Source organism: Oryx dammah, unplaced genomic scaffold (assembly GCF_014754425.2).
Source record: "Oryx dammah isolate SB20612 unplaced genomic scaffold, SCBI_Odam_1.1 HiC_scaffold_17, whole genome shotgun sequence".
Taxonomy (NCBI): domain Eukaryota; kingdom Metazoa; phylum Chordata; class Mammalia; order Artiodactyla; family Bovidae; genus Oryx; species Oryx dammah.
In genome coordinates this window covers 8,385,255-8,412,194 of record NW_024070201.1, presented here as the reverse complement: position 1 = coordinate 8,412,194, position 26,940 = coordinate 8,385,255, and the positions used below count along the sequence as shown (strand labels likewise).

General features: G+C 39.7%; 1 protein-coding gene and 1 non-coding gene across 2 annotated transcripts in view; both read left to right on the top strand.

Annotated features, from left to right (window-relative positions):
• Window positions 1-26,940, top strand: part of CNTN5 (contactin 5) — a 650,920-nt gene that overhangs the window by 542,370 nt on the left and 81,610 nt on the right. The gene's annotated exons all lie outside the window — the stretch shown is intronic.
• On the top strand, window positions 6,036-6,108 carry TRNAW-CCA. Its single transcript has one exon. It is a non-coding gene; the product is annotated as a tRNA-Trp (tRNA).

Genomic DNA, 26,940 nt, shown 5'->3' with positions numbered 1-26,940 from the left:
ATTCTCTAGCAAGGTGTCTCCTCACCTCACACATTTCTCTAAAACTCAGCATCTCTTGCAGCTATGGTAAAGGCATTGCCATCCACCAGGCAAGCCAAGGGGCAGTTGTCAACTTTTCCATGCTTTACAGCAGGAGTCCCCAACTCCTGGGCTGGGAACCAGTACTGTTAGCCTGTAGCAGGAGGTGAGTGACAGGCTAGTGAAGCTTCATCTGACACTTCTCATCATTTGCATTACTGCCTGGTCCATGGAAAAATTATCTTCCACATAACCGATCCCTTGTGCCAAAAATGTTGGGGACTCCTACTCTAAAGCAGCTGTTTTAAATGTTTCTTGAGTTCTGCTTCTAGTGCAAACTCATTGCCTGTGTTAGCAAAAGAAATCCTTTGGAGGCTACATCATCTTCACTGGGGCAGCAGACCTTTTGCTTTCATAGTTATCATCTAACCCAAATCAATTTCAGTAGAGATATGCCCTATATGAGCTTTCCTGGTGGCTCAGTGGTAAAGAATCTGCCTGCAATGCAGGAGACCCAGGTTCTATCCCTGGGTCAGGAAGATTTCCTGGAGGAGGACTTGGCAACCCACTCCAGTATTCTTCCCTGGAGAATCTATGGACAGAGAAGCCTGACAAGCTATAGTCCATAGGGTCACAAAGAGTTGGACACAACTGAAGTGACTGGGCACACATGCAAGCACATGCTTTGGTGCAAAAATATATGTTAGGGAAAAAAAGATTTAGTTCTGCAGTCTGAACACTAAAGATGTTAATGTAATGCATAAGCTAGCATTTTAAAAGCTCTTAGGATTCCTTTATATGCCAGCATGAATATAAAGAATAGTAAGTTTCTCATTTTTGACAAATGAAGTAATGAATTGCACATGGACCGAGCACATCTAGAATTAACTTATCAATGCTGCCCACCCAAAATAAGACTCAAAACAAGTGACTGTGAATGGGGCCATTTATTCATTTTGAAGAAAGTATAAAAATCATAAGAAATAGATAATTGTATTTGCAGATCCCCTTTTCTCTTCAGGCAAGCAGCTTCTTATTTGAACACCTGAGTTTCTTGTTCATATTACTGAACAGTATTTGCTGTTTTTACGACCATGTTTAATTAGGAATGGCAAATCATCCGTAATCATAGAATTGATGGGCCATTATTTACTTAATTTAAATATTTTTCTTAACTATTCTTCAATCAATGGATAAGTCTTCTCTCTGTGGATAATTTCCACTGAATGAGGTTACATTTATCAACTAAACATGTTTATTTAGTTTAGTTTAATTTAATTTTAATTTAATTTATCTTTAGATGCAATTCCTTTAATAGGAAAAACATTTTAACAAGTTTTCCTCCTTGGATCAACATGCAGTCCTCCACTAAAGTTCTGTATGTTCTTTCTGAAGCAGAATGTTTTCTTTGAAATCAACTTGTCTCCAGATTTCCAGAAAGACTATAGAAAGATACCTACAAGGATTTAAAATACTCCTTTGGTATACATTCTTCATTATCTTAAATCTCCACAATGTTCATTTTGAAATCAAAATCCAAATTGTATCTTAAAAAGTTTTATTCTATTTCATATTGTATGTTATTTCATCAAAATATTAATACTTTCAACTCACATTTATCTTCTTTACAATTTTTATAATCCTTACAAGCAGCCAAGAATTTAGAATTCTATTTTTTTCTCTTTAAAGAGGAATTAGATTAAGGATGATGGAGAGAATGTAGAAAGGGATGTGTGTGTGTTGGTTGGTTGATCAGTGATGTCCAACTCTTTGTGATTCCCTGAATTGCAGCTCACTAGGCTCCTCTGTCAATGGGATTCTCCAGGCAAAATCACGGAGTGAGTAGCCATTCCCTTCTCCAGGGGATCTTCCCAACCCAGGGATAAAAACCAGGTCTCCTGTGTTTCAGGCAGAATGGGAGTAGGCGTTTTCAAAACCTATAGCTATGGCTTCAGTTCAGTTCAGTCTCAGTCGAGTTCGACTCTTTGCGACCCCAAGAACCATAGCATGCCAGGCCTCCCTGTCCATCACCAACTCCTGGAGATTACCCAAACTCATGTCCATCCAGTCGGTGATGCCATCCAGCCATCTCATCCTCTGTCGTCCCCTTCTCCTCCTACCCCCAACCCCTCCCAGCATCAGGGTCTTTTCCAATGGGTCAACTCTTCCCATGAGGTGGCCAAAGTACTGAAGTTTCACTTTCAGCATCAGTCTTTCCAATGAACACCCAGAACTGACCTCCTTTAGGATGGACTGGTTGGATCTCCTTGCAGTCCAAGGGACTCTCAAGAGTCTTCTCCAACACCACAGTTCAAAAGCATCAATTCTTCAGTGCTCAGCTTTCTTCACAGTCCAGTCTCAATCCATGCATGACTACTGGAAAAACCATAGCCTTGACTAGACGGACCTTTGTTGGCAAAGCAATGTCTCTACTTTTAAATATGCTGTCTAGGTTGGTCATAACTTTTCTTCCAAGGAGTAAGTGTCTTTTAATTTCATAGGTACAGTAACCATCTGCAGTGATTTTTGGAGCCCCCACAAAAAAAGTCCGACACTGTTTCCACTGTTTCCCCATCTATTTGCCATAAAGTGATGGGACCAGATGCAATAATCTTAGTTTTTTGAATGTTGAGCTTTAAGTCAACTTTTTCATTCTCATGTTTCACTTTCATCAAGAGGCTTTTTAGTCACTTTCTGCCGTAAGGGTGGTGGTGTCATCTGCATATCCGAGATTATTGATATTTCTCCAGGCAATCTTGATTCCAGCTTGTGTTTCTTCCAGTCTAGCATTTCTCATGATGTACTCTGCATGGAAGTTAAATAAGCAGGGTGACAATATACAGCCTTAACGTACTCCTTTTCCAGTTTGGAACCAGTCCGTTGTTCCTTGTCCAGTTCTCACTGTTACATCCTGACCTGCATACAGGTTTCTCAAGAGGCAGGCCAGGTGGTCTGGTATTCCCATCTCCTTCAGAATTGTCCACAGTTTATTGTGATCCACACAGTCAAACCTTTTGTTTAGTCAGTAAAGCAGAAATAGATGTTTTTCTGGAACTCTCTTGCTTTTTCAATGATCCAGTGGTTGTTTGAGATTTCATCTCTGGTTCCTCTACCTTTTCTAAAATCAGCTTGAACATCTGGAAGTTCACAGTTCATGTATTGCTGAAGACTGGCTTGGAGAATTTTGAGCATTACTTTACTAGCATGTGAGATGAGTGCAATTGTGTGGTAGTTTGAGCATTCTTTGGCATTGTCTTCTGATCACACGAACCACAGCCTTATCTAACTCAATGAAACTAAGCTTTGCCAAGTGGGGCCACCTAAGATGGACAGGTCACAGTGGAGAGGTCTGACAGAATGTGGTCCACTGGAGAAGGAAATGGCAAAACACTTCAGTATTCTTGCCTTGAGAACCCCATGAATAGTATGAAAAGGCAAAATGATAGGATACTGAAAGAGGAACTCCCCACTGGAGATCAGTGGAGAAATAACTCCAGAAAGAATGAAAGGATGGAGCCAAAGCAAAAACAATACACAGTTGTGGATGTGACTGGTGATAGAAGCAAGGTCTGCTGCTGTAAAGAGCAGTATTGCATAGGAACCTGGAAAGTCAGGTCCATGAATCAAGGCAAATTGGAAGTGGTCAAACAGGAGATGGCAAGAGTGAACATCGACAATCTAGGAATCAGCGAACTAAAATGGACTGGAATGGGTGAATTTAACTCAGATGACCATTATATCTACTACTGTAGGCAGGAATCCTTAGAAGAAATGGAGTAGCCATCATGGTCAACAACAGAGTCTGAAATGCAGTACTTGGATGCAATCTCCAAAACGACAGAATGATCTCTGTTTATCTCCAAGGCAAACCATTCAATATCACAGTAATCCAAGCCTATACCCTAATCAGTAATGCTGAAGAAGCTGAAGTTGAACAGTTCTATGAAGACTTACAAGACCTTTTAGAACTAACACTCAAAAAAGATGTCCTTTTCATTATAGGGGACTGGAATGTAAAAGTAGGAAGTCAAGAAACACCTGGAGTAACTGGCAAATTTGGCTTTGGAGTATGGAATGAAGCAAGGCAAAGGCTAAAAGAGTTTTGCCAAGAGAACGCACTGGTCATAACAAACACCCTCTTCCAACAAAGCAAGAGAAGACTTTACACATGGACAATACCAGATGGTCAACACCAAAATCAGATCGATTATATTCTTTGCAGCCAAAGATGGAGAAGCTCTATACAGTCAACAAAAACAAGACCAGGAGCTGACTGTGGCTCAGATCATGAACTCCTTATTGCCAAATTCAGACTTAAATTGAAGAAAGTAGGGAAAACCACCATTCAGGTATGACCTAAATCAAATCCTTTATGATTATATAGTGTAAGTGAGAAATAGATTTAAGGGACTAGAGCTGATAGACAGAGTGCCTGATGAACTATGGACAGAGGTTCATGACATTGTACAGGAGACAGTGATCAAGACCATCCTCATGAAAAAGAAATGCAAAAAAGCAAAATGGCTGTCTGAGGGGGCCTTACAAATGGCTTTGAAAAGGAGAGAACCGAAAAGCAAAGGAGATAAGGAAAGATATAAGCATCTGAATGCAGAGTTCCAAAGAATAGCAAGGAGAGATAAGAAAGCCTTCCTCAGCAATCAATGCAAAGAAGTAGCTATGGCTTAGAGAATATTATTATATTAATATATAGCTTTCTGAGTAAGTATTTTTTTTTTACATTTTACATTGATTTTCTTTTTTAACATAATGTCTGAAATAATTACATCAAGAAAAAAATATAACTTAACTGTTGATCATACCTGTCAATCCGAACTCCCCTTTCATTCACTTAACAAAAATGTATCAAGTAACCTCCATAGAATATATGGGGTAATAACAAAAACAAAAAAAATTTTCTGCCCTTGTGGAGATTGAATTCACTTGGGGGAGGGAAAAATTAAACAGAGGACATAATAAGAACATAAGTTATATTGTATTTTGGGAGAAATTAATGTATGAAAAAAATTAAGAAATATAAGGATCAGAAGTACTGTGGGAGAGACAGTGTATTAGTCTGCTTGGACTGTCATAACAAAATATCGTTACCTAGGTGGGCATCTGGTCCTATCACTTCATGGGAAATAGATGGTGAAACAGTGGAAACAGTGTCAGATTTTATTTTGGGGGGCTCCAAAATCACTGCAGATGGTGATTGCAGCCATGAAATTAAAAGATGCTTACTCCATGGAAGGAAGTTATGAACAACTTACGTGGCATATTCAAAAGCAGAGATATTACTTTCCCAACAAAGGTCCATCCAGTCAAGGTTATGGTTTTCCAGTAGTCATGCATGGATGTGAGAGTTGGACTGTGAAGAAAGCTGAGCGCTGAAGAATTGATGCTTTTGAACTGTGGTGTTGGAGAAGACTCTTGAGAGTCCCTTGGAATGCAAGGAGATCCAACCAGTCCATTCTAAAAGAGATCAGTCTTGAGTGTTCTTTAGAAAGAATGATGCTAAAGCTGAAACTCCAATACTTTGGCCACCTCATGTGAAGAGTTGACTCATTGGAAAAGATTCTGATACTGGGAGGGATTGGGGGTAGGAGGAGAAGGGGACGACAGAGGATGAGATGGCTGGATAGCATCACTGACTCGATGGACGTGAGTCTGAGTGAACTCTGGGAGTTGGTGATGGACAGGAATACCTGGCGTGCTGAAATTCATGGGGTCGCAAAAAGTCGGACACAACTGAGTGACTGAACTGAACTGAATTGGCTTAAACAAGAAAATATTTTCTCTAACAGTTCTGGAGATTGAGAATCCCAAGGTGTAGGTGACAGCTAGTTCAGTTTGATTCCTGGCAAGGATGGTCCCCGTGGCTTACAGAGAGTAAGTAGCTTTCTTAGTGTGTGCTCACCTGGCAGAGAGGAACGAGGAGACAAGTTTTCCATTGTCTCTTCTTATAAAGACAGTAATCTCATCAGATCATTACACCAACCTTATGATTTCATTAGGCTTCCCTGGTGGCTCAGAGGTTAAAGCGTCTGCCTCCAATGCGGGAGACCCAGGTTCGATCCCTGGGTCAGGAAGATCCTCTGGAGAAGGAAATGGCAATCCACTGCAGTATTCTTGCCTGGAGAATCCCATGGACGGAGAAGCCTAGTAGGTTACAGTCCACGGGGTCGCAAAGAGTCGGACATGACTGAGCGACTTCACCTTTCCACCTATTTCATTTAACCTTCAGTTCAGTTCAGTTCAGCTGCTCAGTTGTGTCCGACTCTTTGCATTAATTGCAGCATGCCAGGCCTCCCTGTGCATCATCAACTCCCAGAGTTCACCCAAACTCACGTCCATCAAGTTGGTGATGCCATCTAGCCATCTCATCCTCGGTTGTCCCCTTTCCTCCTGCCCTCAATCCCTCCCAGCATCAGAATCTTTTCCAATGAGTCAACTCTTCTCATGAGGTGGCCAAAGTACTGGAATTTCAGCTCCAGCATCATTCTTTCCAAAGAACACCCAGGGCTGATCTCCTTTAGAATGGACTGGTTGGATCTCCTTGCATTCCAAGGGACTCTCAAGAGTCTTCTCCAACACCACAGTTCAAAGGCATCAATTCTTTGGTGCTCAGCTTTCTTCACAGTCCAACTCTCACACCCAACTGCTTTCTATTTTCAACATAACTTAAAGCTAATGTATTAAAAGATAACAGAGTATCGATTCCTCACTGTCTCTTCATTTGCCTTAGGATGGAAGCCGATATCCCATATGACTTTGCTCCCCAGGAGCTGACTGTGGCTCAGATCATGAACTCCTTATTATGAAATTCAGATTCAAATTGAATAAAGTAGGGAAAATCGCTAGACCATTCAGGTATGACCTAAATCAAATCCCTTATGATTATACAATGGAAGTGAGAAATAGATTTAGGGCCTAGATCTGATAGATAGAGTGTCTGATGAACTATGGAATGAGGTTCGTGACATTGTACAGGAGACAGCAATCAAGACCATCCCCATGGAAAATAAATGCAAAAAAGCAAAATAGCTGTCTGAGGAGGGCTTACAAATAGCTGTGAAAAGGAGAGAGGCAAAAAGCAAAGGAGAAAAGGAAAGATATAAGCATCTGAATGCAGAGTTCCAAAGAATAGCAAGAAGAGATAAGAAAGCCTTCTTCAGCAATCAATGCAAAGAAATCAAGGAAAACAACAGAATGGGAAAGACTAGATCTCTTCAAGAAAATTAGAGATACCAAGGGAATATTTCATGCAAAGATGGGCTCGATAACGGACAGAAATGGTATGGACCTAACAGAAACAGAAGACATTAAGAAGAGGTGGCAAGAATACACAGAAGAACTATACAAAAAAGATCTTCACGACCCAGATAATCATGGTGATGTGATCACTAATCTAGAGCCAGACATCTTGGAATGTGAAGTCAAGTGGGCCTTAGACAGCATCACTACGAACAAAGCTAGTGGAGGTGATGGAATTCCAGTTGAGCTGCTTCAAGTCCTGAGGGATGATGCTGTGAAACTGCTGCATTCAAGATGCCAGCAAATTTGGAAAACTCAGCAGTGGCCACAGGACTGGAAAAGTTCAGTTTTCATTCCAATCCCAAAGAAAGGCAATGCCAAAGAATGCTCAAACTACCACACAATTGCACTCATCTCACATGCTAGTAAAGTAATGCTCAAAATTCTCCAAGCCAGGCTTCAGCAATATGTGAACTGTGAACTTTCTGATGTTCAAGCTGGTTTTAGAAAAGGCAGAGGAACCAGAGATCAAATTGCCAACATCTGCTAGATCATGGAAAAAGCAAGAGAGTTCCAGCAAAACATCTATTTCTGCTTTATTGACTATGCCAAAGCCTTTGACTGTGTGGATCGCAATGAACTGTGGAAAATTCTGAAAGAGATGGGAATACCAGACCACCTGACCTGCCTCTTGAGAAATCTGTATGCAGGTCAGGAAGAATCAGTTAGAACTGGACATGGAACAACAGACTGGTTCCAAACAGGAAAAAGAGCACGTCAAGGCTATATATTGCCACCCTGCTTATTTAACTTATATGCAGAGTACATCATGAGAAACGCTGGACTGGAAGAAACACAAGCTGGAATCAGGATTGCCTGGAGAAATATCAATAACCTCAGGTATGCAGATGACACCACTCTTATGGCAGAAAGTGAAGAGGAACTAAAAAGCCTCTTGATGAAAGTGAAAGAGGAGAGCGAAAATTTTGGCTTAAAGCTCAACATTCAGAAAACGAAGATCATGGCATCTGGTCCTATCACTTCATGGGAAATAGATGGGGAACCAGTGGAAACAGTGTCAGACTTTATTTTTTGGGGCGCCAAAATCACTGCAGATGGTGACTGCAGCCATGAAATTAAAAGACGCTTACTCCTTGGAAGAAAAGTTATGACCAACCTTGATAGCATATTCAAAAGCAGAGAGATCACTTTGCCAACAAAGGTCCATCTAGTCAAGGCTATGGTTTTTCCTGTGGTCGTGTATGGATGTGAGAGTTGGACTGTGAAGAAAGTGGAGCGCCGAAAAATTGATGCTTTTGAACTGTGGTGTTGGAGAAGACTCTTGAGAGTCCGTTGGACTGCAAGGAGATCCAACCAGTCCATTCTGAAGGAGATCAACCCTGGGATTTCTTTGGAAGGAATGATGCTGAAGCTAAAACTCCATTACTTTGGCCACCTCATGCGAAGAGTTGACTCTTTGGAAAAGACCCTGATGCTGGGAGGGATTGGGGGCAGGAGGAGAAAGGGACGACCGAGGATGAGATGGCTGGATGGCATCACAGACTCAATGGACATGAGTCTGAGTGAATTCCAGGAGATGGTGATTAACAGGGAGGCCTGGTGTGCTGCGATTCATGGGGTCGCAAAGAGTCGGCCACGACTGAGCGACTGAACTGAACTGAACTGAACTGATCTCTCTACAAACTCATCTTCTACCATTCTCCCTAAAGCTTGCGATGATCCTGACTCACTGGTCTTCTTATATTCTGCATATAATTCTTCTAATACCTCTGTATTAGTTATTCCTTCTGAGTGGGATGCTTTCTTCTAAATACTGGTATTGCTAAATCCAAACTTCAGTCAGAAGTTCACTTAAATGTACTTTCTTAACGAGGTTTATACTGACCACTCTGTTTAAAATTTCAGCATATGTGTGGTGAAGATACTTCCCAGGTAACTCAGTGGTCCTGCCAATGTAGGAGACATGGATTCAATCCCTGCATTGGGAAGATTCCTCTGGAGTAGGATATGGCAACCCACTCCAGTATTCTTGCTTGGAGAATCGCACTGGACAGAGGAGTCTGGCAGGCTCTAGTCCATGGGGTTTCAAGGAGTCAGTCATGACTGAGTGACTAAGTATGCACACTTGTAGTAAAGACGGCCAAGTAGGAAGATTCTTAACTCACCACTTTCTGCAGGCATACCAAAACTACAACTATTTACAGAGTAAGTATCTACAGAATGATTTTAAGACTAGCGGAAGCGATATTTCTGCAACTGGAGATATAAAGAAGAAAACACAACAGAGATGGGGAGGAAGGACAGAGACACAGTGTAGCTGAGACCCACAACACCAGGTATGCAACCCGCAAATGGGAGTGTGATCACAGTTGCAGGGGTTCTCCCCAAGCAGCAAAGATCCCAATCCCTATAGCAGGCTCCCGATCCTAGGCATCCTGTATCGGAGAAGAGCCCCTAGAACTTCTGTTGTTGAAGGCTAGCTGAATTTGTACTCAGAGAGCAGGAGGGGCTATAGGAACAAGGACTCCACTCTCAAAGTGCATGCACAAAATCTCAACCCTTCAAGTCCCAGTGAAGAGACAGTAATTTTAAAGGATTCTGGATCAGGCACTCTGATCTTGGACAGCCTCCTAGAAAAGCCGGAGGCAACAGAGTTTCCCCTTGCAGATATAGACACTGGCCACAGTCATTTTGGGGAGCTCATTCTACTGCAGCACATTGATGCTGGCAAGTGATATTTTGGAGTCCTCGCTCTAGATTATTAGTGATCAGGGACTACCTACCCACCATCAAGCTGATACCAGCTCAGAGCCCTCTTGGACTGAGCAGCTAATCACTTCAAAACTTTGCCCTTCTCTCAGCAGGCCAGGAGTCATGAGGCAGTACTTGACAGGCAAACAGACTGGGAACCAGTCTGGCCTACAAGAGAATGCACAATAGTCAGCTCTACCACAATGGATGGGGCCATGCAGCTCAAATAGGCATGCCCCTAGAACATATATTCCACTGATCAGAAGGGGGTATGCTGCTGGGCCCTAGGGGGCATCTCCTACATTGAGATCACTTCTCAATGATGGGAAATGTAATTGATGTATCTAACATATAGAAATAAACAGACCAATAGACAAATTAGGAAGACAGAGGAATATGGTACAAGGAACAAGACAAAATCTTAAAAAATCTTAGAAAAAAACTGAACAAAGTGGAGATAAGCAATCTACTTGTTAAGAAATTCAAGGTACTCTTCACAGAGATGCTCACTAAATGCAGAAGAACATGCATGAACATAGTGATATTTTTAACAAAGATAGAAAATATTAAAAAGTCCGAACAGAGCTGAAAACATACAATAACTAAAATAAATATACAAGAAAAAAAATCAGTGCCATATTAGATAATACAGAGTAACAAATCATCAAACCAAAGACAGAGTAGTGAAAATTACCAAAGTTGAAAAAAAAAAGGAAAAAATAATTTTAAAAACAGTTTAAGAGACCTCTGGGACAACACCAAGTTTACTAACATTCACATTATAGAGGCCCCAGAAAAAGAAGAGAGAAAGGGTCAGATAATTCATTTAAAGAAATAATAGCGGAAAACTTCCCTAAGCTGGTAATGGGAGCAAATGGCAGGCTTCCAGAAGCACAGAGCATCCCAAGTAAGATCTACCCAAAGAATCTGAAACCAAGACACAACATAATTAAATGTTGACATTAAAGAGAAACAGATAATTTTAAAATCAGTCAGAGAAAAACATATTACAAAAGAATCCACATAATAAAAGAAACTGACTTCTGGGCAGAAACATTGCAGGTAAGAAGTGGCATGATGTATTCAAAATGATGAAAGGAAAAAAATGTACAACCTAGAATACTCTACCTAAAAGGGGATATCAGTAAAATGTGAAAGAGAGATAAGCAGATTTACAGACAAGCAAAACTTAAAATAGTTCAGCACCACCAAACCAGCTTTACAAGGAATGTTAAAGGGATAACTCAAAGTACAAAAGACCACAATTAGAAATATGAACTGTCACAATAAAAGTGTATTTTCACTCACCTAGAGCCAGACATCCTTGAGTGTGAAGCATCTGAACTGACTAACTGACTGAGAAATATTAAAAGTATAAAAAGGAAAACCTCAATAGTAAAGGTAAACACAAAAACTTAAAACACAAAAAAACTTAAAAGTAGTAGACTAACCACGTATAAGTTTGGCTTCCCTGGTGGCTCAGGCAGTAAAGAATCTACCTACAATTCAGGAGACCAGGATCTGATCCCTGGATTGGAAAGATCGCCTGGAGAAGGGGGGTTTCCCTGGTAGCTCAGGTGCTAAAGAATCTTCCTGCAATGCAGGAGATCCTGGGCGATTCTTGCATTGGGAAGATCCCCTGGAGAAAGGATAGGGTACCCACTCCAGTATTCTCGGGCTTCTGTAGTGGCTCAGCTGGTAAAGAATCCACCTGCCATCAGGGAGACCTGGGTTCAATCCTTGGGTTGGAAAGATCCCTTAGAAGAGGAAAGGTTACCCACTCCAGTATTCTGGCCTGGAGAATTCCATCGACTCTATAGTCCATGGGGTCGCAAAGAGTTGGACACAACTGAGTGACTTTCACTTTCACTTTTTTCTGGAGAAGGGAATGGCAACCCACTCCATTATTCTTGTCCGGAGAATTAAACAGACCCAGGAGCTTGGTGAGTTACAGTCCATGTGGTCACAAAGAGTCAGACACGACTGAAAAACTAACACTTTGAATGACTTTGAATCACATATAAACCTAGTAGGAAGGTTAAAGACAAAAATAGTTAAATCTTTTATGAAAATAGTAAATTGTTAAGGGATACAAAAAACAAAAGGTATAAAATGATGTCAATAACATTAAACATCAGAGGGAGTAAAAATGCAGAGTTGTTAAAATGCATTTAAACTTGACATGACCAATTTAATAATTATAATATAGTATATAAAACTGTGTGTATATATGTATATACAGCTATATATTTATATATGAACATCATGATAATCACACATCAAATATTTACAAGAAGTACACACAAAAATGTGACAGAAATCCAAATATAAACCTAAAAATAGTCATCATATCACAAGAGAGAAAAGAACAGAACAAAAAAGAACTATAGAAACAACCAGAAAACAAGTAACCATGTAATAACTCCATACTTATCAATAATCATTATAAATTTAAATAGACTAATGCTCCAATCGAAGGAAATACAGTGAATGAATGAGAAAACAAGAACCATATATATGATGCTGACAAGAGACTCACATCAGTTCTACAGAAACAAATTGAAAGTGGGGGGATGGACAAAGGTCAGGTCAGTTCAGTTCAGGCTCTCAGTAATAACCAACTCTTTGTGACCCCATAGACTGCAGCACACCAGACTTTACATCACCTGTACATCACCCTGTACATCACCAACTCCTGGAGGTTGATGAAACTCATGTCCATTGATTCAGTGATGCCATCCAATCATCTCATCCTCTGTTGTCCACTTCTGCTGGCTTCAATTTTTCCTAGCATCGAGGTCTTTTCCATGAGTCAGTTATTTGATCATCAGGAGGCCAAAGTATTGTACCTTCAGCTTTAGCATCAGTCCTTCCACTGAGTATTCAAGACTTATTTCCTTTAGGATTGTCTGGTTTGATCTCCTTGCAGTCCAAAGGACTCTCAAGAGTTTTCTCCAACACCACAATTCAAAAGCATTAATTTTTTGGTGCTCACCTTTCTTTATGGTCCAGCTCTCAAATCCACACATGATTACTGGAAAAACTATACCTTTGGCTAGACAGAACTTTGTTCTCAAAGTAATGTCTCTGCTTTTTAATATGCTGTCTAGGCTTGTCAAAGCTTTCCTTCCAAGCAGGAAGTGTCTTTTAATTTCATGGCTGCTGTCACCATCTGCAATGATTTTGGATCCCAAGAAGATAAGGTCTTTCACTGTCTTTATTGTTTCCCTGTCTATTTGCCATGAAGTGATGGGACTGGATGCCATGGTCTTCGTGTTTTGAATGGTGAGTTTTAAACTAGCTTCTCTCTCCTGTCTCACTTCCATCAAGAGACTCTTTAGTCTTTCTTTGCTTTCTACCATAGGGGTGGTGTCATCTGTATGTCTGAGGTTATTGATATTTCTCCCAGAAAGCTTGATTCCAGCTTGTGCTTCATCCAGCTGGGAATTTCACATGATGTATTCTGCATAGAAGTTAAACAAGCAGGGTGACAATATACAGTCTTGACGTACTCCTTTGTTCTCTATCTGGTTCTAACTGTTGTTTCTTACATACAGATTTTTCAGGAGGCAGGTAAGGTGGTCTGGTATTCCCATTTCTTTAAGAATTTTTCACAGATTGTTGAGATGCACACAGTCAAAGGCTTTGGCTTAGTCAATGAAGCAGAAGTAGATGTTTTTCTGGAATTCTCTTCCTTTTTCTATGATCCAATGGATGTTGGCAATTTTGTCTCTGGTTCCTCTGCCTTTTCTAAATCCAGCTTCTACATATGGAATTTCTCTCATGTACTGTTGATGCCTAGCTTGGAGAATTTTGAGCATTATTCTGCTAGCATGTGAGATGAGTGCAATTGTGTGTTAGTTTGAACATTCTTTGGCATTGCCTTTCTTTGAGATTGGAATGGAAACTGACCTTTTCCAGTCTTGTGGTCACTGCTGAGTATTCCAAATTTCCTGGCATATTGAGGGAAGCACTTTAATACTATCATCTTTTAGGATTTGAAAAAGCTCGGCTGGAATTCCATCACCTCCATTAGCTTTATTCGTGGTGATGCTTCATAAGGTCCACTTGACTTCACACTCCAAGATGTTTGGCTCTAGGTGAGTGATCACAACATCATGGTTATCTGGGTCATTGAGATCGTTTTTATATAATTCTTCTGTGTATTCTTGCCACCTTTTTGTAATATATTCTGCATCTTTTATGTCCATACAATTTCTGTCCTTATTGTGTCCATCTTTGCATGAAATATTCCTTTGGTAACTTTAATTTTCTTGAAAAGGTCTCTAGACTTTCCCATTTTATTTTTTCCCTCTATTTCTTTGCACTGATCACTGAGGAAGGCTTTCTTATCTCTCCTTGCTATTCTTTGGAAATGTACATTCAGATGGATATATCTTTCCTTTTCTCCTTTGCTTTTAGCTTCTCTTCTTTTCTCAGCTATTTGTAAGGCCTCCTCAGACAACCATTTTGCCTTTTTGCATTTCTTTTTCTTGGGGATAATTTTGATCACTGCACCTTAAACAATGTTATGAACCTTTGTCCATAGTTCTTCAGGCACTGTGTCTGTCAGATCTAATCCCTTGAATCTCTTTGTCACTTCCACTGTATGAAGTGAAATCGCTCAGTTGTGTCCGGCTCTTTGGAACCCCATGGACTGTAGCCTACCAGTCTTCTCCGTCCATGGGATTTTCCAGGCAAGAGTACTGGAGTGGGTTACCATTTCCTTCTCCAGAGGATCTTCCCAACCCAGGGATCGAACCTGGGTCTCCCACATTGTAGGCAGACGCTTTACCATCTGAGACACCAGGGAAGTCCCTTCCACTGTATAATTATAAAAGTTCTGATTTAGATCATACCTGAATGGTCTCGTGGTTTTCCCTACTTTATTTAAGCCTGAATTTTGCAATAAGGAGTTCATTACCTTATCCACAGTCAGGTCCTGGTCTTGTTTTTGCTGACTGTATAGAGTTTCTCAATCTTCAGCTATAAAAAATAGAGTCAGTCTAATTTTGATATCAACCAACTGGTGATTTCCATGTGTAAAATCATCTCTTGTGTTGTTGGATGAGGGTGTTTGCTATGACCAGTGCATTTCCTTGGCAAAACTCTGTTAGCCTTTGCCCTGATTCATTTTGTACTCTAAGGCCAAACTTACATGCTACTTCAGGTATCTCTTGACTTTCTACTTTTGCATTCCATTCCCCTATCATGTAAAGGACTTTTTTTTTTTTTTTTTTTTTTTAGTGTTAGTTCTAGAAGGTCTTATTGGTCTTTATAGAACTGTTCAACTTCAGCTTGTTTGGAGTTAGTGGTTGGAGCATAGACTTGGATTACTGTGATACTGAGGGGTTTGTCTTGCAAATAAACAAGGATCATTCTGTTACTTTTGAGATTGCACCCAGGTACTGCATTTTGGACTCTTTTTTTTTTTTTTTAATTGAAGGCTACTCCATTTTTTCTAAGGGATTCTTGCTCACAGTAGTAGGTATAACGGTCATCTGAGTTAAATTCACCCATTCCACTCCATTTTATCTCACTGATTCCTAAAATGTCAATGTTCACTGTTGCCATCTCCTGTTTGACCACTTCCAATTTACGTTGATCCATGGACCTAACATTCCAGATTCCTATGCAATATTATTCTTTGCAGCATCAAACTTTACTTCTATCACCAGTCACATCCACAACTGGGCATTGTTTTTGCTTTGGCTCAGCCTCTTCATTCTTTCTGGAGTTATTTATCCACTTTTCTCCAGTTAGTGTATTTGGCACTACCGACCTGGGGGGTCATCTTTCAGTATCATATCTTTTTGCCTTTTCATACTGGAAAAAAGTATTCTATGCACACTGAAACAGAAATAAATCTGTGGTATCAACACTTATGTTAGACAAAATAGACTTTAAAGCAAAAACTGTAACAAGAGACAAACAAAGATATTTTATACTGTGGAAGAGATCAATCCAAAAAGAAAATATAACAATTATAAATATATATATTTATTTAATAAATACAAATATATATTTATATATAAATATCAATCCAAAAGAAAACATAACAATTATAAATTAAAATATATATATATATATATATATATAAATGCAACACAGGAACGCTTGTATACATAAAGCCTATATTAGCAAAATAAAGGAAAACTTGGCAGTAACACAATAGTAGTGAGGATTTTAAGATTTTACTTATATTAATGGACTCAGCTTCCAGACAGGAAATCAATAGGAAACACTGTCCTTAGATGATACATTATACCAGGTGGATTCATTGATATCTACAGAGCATTCCATCCAAAAGAGCAGAAAACACATTCTCTTGAAGCACACATGTATTAGTCTCCAGGATAAACAACATGCTAGACCACAGCACAAATTTAAAGAATTAAATCATACTGAGCACTTTTCCAACTACAATGACTTAAGAATAGAAATCAACTACAAGATAAAAATTGCAAAAAACACAAACACATGGATGGTAAACAATATACTACTAAATAGCTAAAGGCTAGAGACTTCCCAGGCTGTCCAGTGGTCCAGGAGCTGTGGATTAGATCCCTGATCAAGAAACTAAGAGACTGCACAGCCAAAAAATAAATAAAATATTTTTTAAAGGAATGCATTGGTCTGCTGATGTATGTTCATACTTGCATGCTAAGTCACTTCACTTGTATCTGACTCTTGTGACCCTATGGACTGCAACCTGCCAGGTTCCTCTGTCTATGAGATTCTCCAGGCAAGAATACTGGAGTGGGTTGCCATGCCCTCCTCCAGGGGATGTTCTCAACCCAGGAATCAAACCCATGTCTCTTGCATTGGCTGGCAGGTCTTTACCACTAGTTCCACTTCTGAAGTCCAAAAATTTAAAAGTGTGTTAACACCTATTCTTTTCAAACTGTCCAAAAAATTGAGAGATAAAGACACTTCCAAAATCATTGAAGCATCATCAAGAAGCATCACCTTGATACAAAACTAGATAAAGACAATACAGAAAAGAAAAATATATGCCAATATCACTGATGAACACATTCAAAAATCTTCAACATAATATTAACAAGCTGAATTGAACAATGCGTAAATAGAATCACACACCAAAATCAAGTGGGATTTATACCAGGAATGCAAAGATGATCCAATATTCCGATATCAATCCTTGTGATATACAACACATTAAAAAAAATTGAAGAATAAAAGTCATATGATCATCAAAATAGGTACAGAAAAGCTTTTGAAAAAATTCAACATTCATTATGACAAAAATTCTCAACAAAATAGATATAGAGGAAATATGCCTCAACATAGTAAAATCTATATATGACAAGCTCACAGATAACATCAAATTCCAAGTAAGATGGTAGGTGTTGCAAGAGGGCATCAGAGGGCAGACACACTGAAACCATATTCACAGAAAACTAGTCAATCCAATCACACTAGGACCACAGCCTTGTCTAACTCAGTGAAACTAAGCCATGCCCGCTGGGCAACCCAGGGTGGGCGGATCATGGTGGAGAGGTCTGACAGAATGTGGTCCAATGGAGAAGGGAATGGCAAACCACGTCAGTATTCTTGCCTTGAGAATCCCATGAACAGTATGAAAAGGCAAAATGATAGGATACTGAAAGAGGAACCCCCCAGGTCAGTAGGTGCCCAATATGCTACTAGAGATCAGTGGAGAAATAACTCTAGAAAGAATGAAGGGATGGAGCCAAAGCAAAATCAATACCCAGTTGTGGATGTGACTGGTGATAGAAGCAAGGTCCGATGCTGTAAAGAGCAGTATTGCATAGGAACCTGGAATGTCAGGTCCATGAATCAAGGCAAATTGGAAGTGGTCAAACAAGAGATGGCAAGAGTGAACATCGACAATCTAGGAATCAGAGAACTAAAATGGACTGGAATGGGTAAATTTAACTCAGATGACCATTATATGACTACTGTGGGCAGGAATCCCTCAGAAGAAATGGAGTAGCCATCATGGTCAATAAAAGAGTCCGAAATGCAGTACTTGGATACAATCTCAAAAACGACAGAATGATTTCTGTTCGTCTCCAAGGAAAACCATTCAATATCACGGTAATCCAAGTTTATGCCCCAATCAGTAACGCTGAATAAGCTGAAGTTGAATGGTTTTATGAAGACCTACAAGACCTTTTAGAACTAACATGCAAAAAAGATGTCCTTTTCATTATAGGGGACTGGAATGCAAAAGTAGGAAGTCAAGAAACACCTGGAGTAACAGGCAAATTTGGCCTTGGAATGCAGAATGAAGCAGGGCAAAGACTAATAGTTTTGCCAAGAAAATGCACTGGTCATAGAAAACACCCTCTCCCAACAACACAAAAGAAGACTCTACACATGGACATCACCAGATGATCAACACCGAAATCAGATTGATTATACTCTTTGCAGCCAAAGATGGAAAAGCTCTATACAGTCAACAAAAACAAGATCAGGAGCTGACTGTGACTCAGATCATGAACTCCTTATTACCAAATTCAGACTCAAATTGAAGAACATAGGGAAAACCACTAGACCATTCAGGTATGACCTAAATCAAATCCCTTATGATTATACAGTGGAAATGAGAAATAGATTTAAGGGCCTAAATCTTATAGATAGAGTGCCTGATGAACTATGGAATGAGGTTCATGACATTGTACAGGAGACAGGGATCAAGACCATCCCCAAGGAAAACAAATGCAAAAAAGGAAAATGGCTGTCTGGGGAGGACTTACAAATAGCTGTGAAAAGAAGAGAAACGAAAAGCAAAGGAGAAAAGGAAAGATATAAGTATCTGAATGTAGAGTTCCAAAGAATAGCAAGAAGAGATAAGAAAGCCTTCTTCAGTGATCAATGCAAAGAAATAGAGGAAAAGAACAGAATGGGAAAGACTAGAGATCTCTTCAAGAAAATTAGAGATACCAAGGGAACATTTCATGCAAAGATGGGCTCAATAAAGGACAGAAATAGTCTGGACCTAACAGAAGCAGAAGACATTAAGAAGAGGTGGCAAGAATACACAGAAGAACTGTACAAAAAAGATCTTCATGACCCTGATAATCATGACGGTGTGATCACTCATCTAGAGCCAGACATCCTGGAATGTGAAGTCAAGTGGGCCTTAGAAAGCATCACTATGAACAAAGCTAGTAGAGGTTGATGGAATTCCAGTTGAGCTATTTCAAATTCTGAAAGATAATGCTGTGAAAGTGCTGCACTCAATATGTCAGCGAATTTGGAAAACTCAGCAGTGGCCACAGGACTGGAAAAGGTCAGTTTTCATTCCAATTCCAAAGAAAGGCAATGCCAAAGAATGCTCAAACTACCACACAATTGCACTAATCTCACATGCTAGTAAAGTAATGCTCAAAATTCTCCAAGCAGGCTTTAGCAATATGTGAACCGTGAACTTCCTGATGTTCAAGCTGGTTTTAGAAAAGGCAGAGGAACCAGAGATCAAATTGCCAACATCCACTGGATCATGGAAAAAGCAAGAGAGTTCCAGAAAAACATCTCTTTCTGCTTTATTGACTATGCCAAAGCCTTTGACTGTGTGGATCACCACAAACTGTGGAAAATCCTGACAGAGATGGGAATACCAGACCACCTGACCTGCCTCTTGAGAAATCTGTATGCAGGTAAGGAAGCAACAGTTAGAACTGGACATGGAACAACAGATTCGTTCCAAATAGGAAAAGGAGCACATCAAGGCTGCATATTGTCACCCTGCTTATTTAACTTCTATGCAGAGTACATCATGAGAAACGCTGGACTGGAAGAAACACAAGCTGGAATCAAGATTGCGGGGAGAAATATCAATAACCTCAGATATGCAGATGACACCACCCTTATGGCAGAAAGTGAAGAGGAACTAAAAAGCCTCTTGATGAAAGTGAAAGTGGAGAGTGAAAAAGTTGGCTTAAAGTTCAACATTCAGAAAACAAAGATCATGGCACCCGGTCCCATCACTTCATGGGAAATAGATGGGGAAACAGTGGAAACAGTGTCAGACTTTATATTTTTGGACTCCAAAATCACTGCAGATGGTGACTACAGCCATGAAATAAAAAGACGCTTACTCCTTGGAAGAAAAGTTATAATCAACCTTGACAGCATATTGAAAAGCAGAGACATTACTTTGCCGACTAAGGTCTGTCTAGTCAAGGCTATGGTTTTTCCAGTAGTCATGTATGGATGTGGGAGTTGGACTGTGAAGAAAGCTGAGCACCAAAGAATTGATGCTTTAGAACTGTGGTTTTGGGAAGACTCTTGAGAGTCCCTTGGACTGCAAGGAGATCCAACCAGTCCATTCTGAAGGAGATCAACCCTGGATTTCTTTGGAAGGAATGATGCTAAAGCTGAAACCAGTACTTTGGCCACCTCATGTGAAGAGTTGACTCATTGGAAAAGACTCTGATGCTGGGAGGGATTGGGGGCAGGAGGAGAAGGGGACGACAGAGGATGAGATGGCTGGATGACATCACTGACTCAATGGACGTGAGTCTGAGTGAACTCCGGGCATTGGTGATGGACAGGGAGGCCTGGCGTGCTGCAATTCATGGGGTCGCCAAGAGTCAGACACAACTGAGTGACTGAACTGAACTGAACATCAAATTCAGTGGTGGAAATCTGAAAGCATTTCCTCTAAGATCAGGAACAAACCAAGATGCCACTTATGCCACCTTTATGGAAGTCCTAGCCATAACAATCAGGCCAAAAAATAAATGTAAGGAATCCAAATTGGAAAGAATGTAAAACTCAGTTTTCAGATGACATGAAAGAAAGAAAGTGAAGTCTCTTAGTAGTGTCCTACTCTTTGCGACCCCATGGCCTGTAGCCTACCTGGCTCCTCAGTCCGTGGGATTTTCCAGGCAAGAGTTCTGGAGTGGGTACCGTTTCCTTCTTCAGATGACATAATACTATACTATACATAGAAAATGATTTAATGAAAGAATTAATATTGTTAAAATAACCAAACTACCTAAGGCAGTCTACAGATTCAATCCACTATCAGTCAAAATACCAATGGCATTTTTCATAGATCTAGAACAGATAACTTCTAAAATTTATATGGAAACACAAAACATCCAAATAGCCTAAACAATTGAACAAAAAAAGAAAAGCTGGGGTATCATGTTCCTTGATTTCAAAATGTACTTCCAAGCTACAGTAATCAAAATTGTAGGGAAATGAGAGCCCAGAAATAAACCCATACATATATGGTCAATTAATCTATGATAAATAATGTAAGAATGGGGAAAGAAAAACGTTTTCAATAAATAATGCTTGGAAAACTGAACAGCTTCATACAAAAGAATCAAATTGGACTACTTTCTCACACCATGTTCAAAACAATTAACTCAAAATGGATTAAAGACTTAAATGAAACCATAAAATTCCTAGAAGAAAATATAATATGCTCTTCAGTATGAGACTTAATATTTTGGGGGATCTATCTTCTCAGGTAAGGGCAACAAAAGCAAAAATAAACAAATGGGACTACACCAAACTAAAAATTTTAGCATAACAAAGGAAACTATCAACAAAACAAAAAGGTAGTCTACTGAAATATTTGAAGATATTTGCAAATCATACATCTGATAAGGGGTTAATATACAAAATATACAAAGAACTCATACAACTCATCATCAACAACATCAAACTTAATTAAAAAAATAGGCAGAGAATCTGAATAGACATTTTTCGAAAGAAGACATAGAGACGGGCACAGACACATGAAAAGATGCTCCTCATCACTAATCACAGAAAAATGCCTGTCAAAACTGCAATGAGCTATTACTTCACACCTATTAGAATTGCTTTTATTGAAAAGGCAATAAATAAGAAACGCTGATGAGCACATGGAAAAAAGAAAAATCCTGTGCACTCTTTGTAGGAATGTAAATTGGTATAGCCACTATGGAAACAGTAATTACTTTCTCAAAATAATTAAGAAATTGAATTACTAAACAACCCAGCAATCCTCCTTTGGGGTATTTATCCAAATAAAATAAAAACACTAGTTCAAAAAGATGTATGCATTCCAATATTCACTGAAGCACTATTTACAATAGCCAACATACAGAAGCAATTTAAGTGTTCATTGATAGATGGATAATGAATATTTGGTATACACACACAGTGGAATATTTCTCAGCTATAATAAAAATGGAATCTTGCCATTTGACACAACATGGATGGGTTTGGTGGAAAAAACACAAGCTGGAATCAAGATTGCCGGGAGAAATATCAATAACCTCAGGTATGCAGATGACACCACCCTTATAGCAGAAAGTGAAGAGGAACTAAAAAACCTCTTGATGAAAGTGAAAGAGGAGAGTGATGCAGTTGGCTTAAAACTCAACATTCAGAAAATGAAGATCATGGCATCCGGTCCCATCACTTCATGGGAAATAGATGGGGAAACAGTGGAAACAGTGTCAGACTTTATTTTTGGGGGGCTCCAAAATCACTGCAGATGGTGATTGCACCCATGAAATTAAAAGATGCTTACTCCTTGGAAGAAAAGTTATGACCAACCTAGATAGTATATTCTAAAGCAGAGACATTACTTTGCCGACTAAGGTCCGTCTAGTCAAGGCATCAAGGCTATGGCTTTTCCTGTGGTCATGTATGGATGTGAGAGTTGGACTGTGAAGAAGGCTGAGTGCTGAAGAATTGATGCGTTTGAACTGTGGTGTTGGAGAAGACTCTTGAGAGTCCCTTGGACTGCAAGGAGATCCAACCAGTCCATTCTGAAGGAGATCAGCTCTGGGATTTCTTTGGAAGGAATGATGCTGAAGCTGAAACTCCAGTACTTTGGCCACCTCATGGGAAGAGATGACTCATTGGAAAAGACTCTGATGCTGGGAGGGATTGCAGGCAGGAGGAGAAGGGGACAACAGAGGATGAGATGGCTGGATGGCATCACTGACTTGATGGATGTGAATCTGAGTGATCTCCGGAAGTTGGTGATGGACAGGGAGGCCTGGCATGCTGCGATTCATGGGGTCACAAATAGTTGGACATGACTGAGCGACTGAACTGAACTGATGCTAACAAAATAATCAAATACCAGATGATCTCACTTATATGTGAAATTCACCAAACAAACAAAACAAAATGAAAACAGACTCTTAGATATAGAGAATAGACTGGTGTTATCATCAGAAGGTTGGGGTTGGGGGATGTAAAGTAGGTGAAGGAGATTAAGAGGTACAAACCTCCAATTATAAATAAACAAGTTACAAGCATGTAATATACAGCATAAGAGTAACAGTATGGTTAGTAATATTGTAATATATTTGTTTGGGGACAGATGGTTACTAGATATACTATGGCAGTCATTTCAGAATGTACTCAAAGGTCAAATCAATATGTAACACACCTGAAATCTAACATAGTGTTGTACATCAAGTGTATTTTTTAAAAAATTATTTAAATTTTAAAATATTTTAAATCACCACCTGCCTGCTTTGGACTGAGTTGTGGCTCCCCAAAATTAGTATGTCAAAACCCTAACCCCTGTATAACCGTACTTGGAGACTAGGCCTTTATGGAGATCAAAGGGCACCTAGATGTATGAGACTGGAGTTTAAGAGTGAGGTTTAGAATGAAGATATAAATTAGGAAATTATTGGCATATAAATTGCAGTAAATGCCATAAGATTCCATGTACTCTCCGAGGATGTAAGCATAAAACAAAGAAAAAAGGAGTATGAAAATTGAGCCCTCAAGCATTCCAATAGTAAGAGGTTGTGAGAAAGAGTATTCAAACAAAAGTTATAGAGAGTAAGCAGCCATTTAGTTTTAGAAAAAGACAATGTTATATCCTGACAGACAAAAAAATAAAATCTAGCAAGGAAGAAAAAGTAATCAACTTGGTCAAATGCTGCTGACTTGGCAACTCTTATGAGGAAATGAGACTTGATCATTGATTTAAACAAACCGGAGGTTATTCACGATCTTGATACTAGAATTTACAGTAAAATTTTAAGGACTAAAGACTCATAAGAATTGGCTCAAGAGAAAATGGGAGAAAAGTTAATATAGGCAACTCTTTTAAGAAGTTTTACTGCAAGTGAAAGTGGAGAAATCAAAATACTCTGAAGTCAGAGATGTCATAATTTGCTTATGAATTGGAGTGGGACAAGAGAAAAAAGTAGAAATACAGGATGGCTTCAAAGTTTGGGATATAGCAATTGTCATTCACTGCATAAGGAATACTGCAGAAGTAGGGAAGGAAATTAAGATTAACTCTATCTAAATGGAAATGTTTAATAGATTATAGGGCATATGAATTTGGAGTCTAGGGAGGAAGTTCATGGCTGAAAATGTTACAGTCATCAGCATACAGAAGGTATTTAGAACCATGAGACTGGATAAGATCACCTTAGAGTACAATACAAAAGAAAAGGCAGTTAGTAGAATTGTGGTGCATCTGGAAGATAAAAAGAAAGTAGCAATGCAGACTGAAGAGGCATAATTGGAAACAAGAAGAGCGGAAGTCTTGAAAAGCATTTCAAAGAGCAGAGAATGATTAACTGTGCGAAGCATGATATTGGAACAAATAAAATAAGGACAGAAACGCGAGCACAATGTTTTAGAATTGGAGGCCACTGGTGATGTCGCTGGGAGCAGTTATGGTGGATTGCTGGAGCTGAGAGTCTGGCTGCAGTGAGTCCGAGAGTGAATGTGTGTGTGTGTGTGTGTGTGTGTGTGTTCAGTCAGGTCTGACTCTTTGTGACCCCATGAACTGTAGTCTGCCAGGCTCCTCTGTCCATGGAATTTTCCAGTTAAGAATATTTGAGTGGGTAGCCATTCCCTCCCCCAGGGATCTTCCCCACCCAGGGATCAAACCTATGCCTCCTATATCTCCTGCTTTGGCAGGGAGATTCTTTACCTCTGCACCACGTAGGAAGTTTCAAGAGTGAATTAAAAGAGAATAAATGGAGACAGAAAATAAGGGACAAATATTAATGACTCTCAAGAAGCTTTGCTGTAAAAGAAACATAGAGAATGGGTGAAGGTTGGAAGGCAAGAAAATTTTAAAAGACTTTTGTTTTTAAGTGGAAAAATATCTGCATGCCTGTATTAGAGACCTTGGCAGGGGAAGGGAGTGGGTAGGAGAGAGATACAACTGAGCTGGACTGGTTACTCTTCTATACAATATTTTAAGAGGGCTACCCCTTGAGAGGCATGAAGTTGCCTCAGAGGGGACTCAGTTTTCTCCTGGAGTAAAACATTTTAAGCAAGTTGAGGAAGAAGGATGCAGACAAGGGGATTTTGCTAGTGATGGATTACGAATTCCAAAGATCATAGTCACAGGCTTTTATTTTATTTATTTATTTTTTTACTTACAATATTGTATTTTTTAATTAATTAATTAATTTTTTATTTTACTTTACAATTCTGTATTGATTTTGCCATACATTGACATGAATCCACCACGGGCGTACATGCATTCCCAAACATGAACCCCCCCTCCCACCCCCCTCCCCACAACATCTCTCTGGGTCATATTGTATTTATTTTGCCATACATCAACATGAATCTGCAACGGGTATACATGTGTTCCCCATCCTGAACCCCCCTCCCTCCTCCCTCCTCGTACCATCCCTCTGGGTCATCCCAGTGCACCAGCCCCAAGCATCTAGTATCATGCATCGAACCTGGACTGGCGATTTGTTTCATATATGATATTATACATGTTTCAATGCCATTCTCCCAAATCATCCCACCCTCTCCCTCTCCCACAGAGTCCAAAAGACTGTTCTATACATCTGTGTCTGTTTTGCTGTCTCCTATACAAGCTTATCATTACCATCTTTCTAAATTCCATATATATGTGTTAGTATACTGTATTGGTGTTTTTCTCTCTGGCTTACTTCACTCTGTATAATCGGCTCCAGTTTCATCCACCTCATTAGAACTGATTCAAATATATTCTTTTTCATGGCTGAGTAATACTCCATTGTGTATGTGTACCACAGCTTTCTTATCCATTCATCTGCTGATGGACATCTAGGTTGCTTCCATGTCCTGGTCATTCTAAACAGTGCTGCGATAAACATTGGGGTACACGTGTCTCTTTCAATTCTGGTTTCCTCGGTGTGTATGCCCAGCAGTGGGATGTTAGGGAAGGATGGCAATTGAGACAGACAGAGTTCTATAGGGATTAGAGTAAAGGATGAGGGATGACCTCTATGTCTGGAGTTGCTTGGAGTGACAGACATAAACAGAAGTCAATGAAACAGTAGGTCCTGATGGACCCAAGACAAGTACTGGTGAATCAGTTTGTTCTTGGATCTCGGGAGAGCTCAGTGTCTTGGTATCTCTTCTTCCCACCTTTATGTTTGGCAGACATAGCTCAGCATTCTGCCAAATGGTGTACTGAACAGTGGCCTTAATCCTCTACCACTCAGACTTCAAAGATGTTGCTCATTTGCCAGTGCAGCAAAAGAGGACAGATATTTTTGTTTGTTTGTTTCATATTTTCACTTCACTGCTTTAAAAAGTCAGCTCTATAGGGCTGTGAGATTGGTCAGGCAGCCCACACTGCCTATGCTCTGAGCATTCAACTTTCATGGAACTGATTATTTGGTAATACTCTCTTGTTGCGTTTCAAGAGAGATTTTCATGGGAAATGCAAGATGCATTTTATTTCACCTTGTTGTAGTAAAAGTCTACAGCGTCATCAAATCAAAAGCCTCTCCCCTCCCCAACACTGCCCTGCCATGCTTAAACAGAAATCAGTGCAGCTATAAATTCAGAGGATGTTTGCACTTCATAGGGAGGTTTTGCACTTTCCTCACTTTCACCTCTGGAACAAATGTTCTTACAGAAATATTTCCTAGACAGCAGAGATCAGGGAACAAGAAAAGCAGT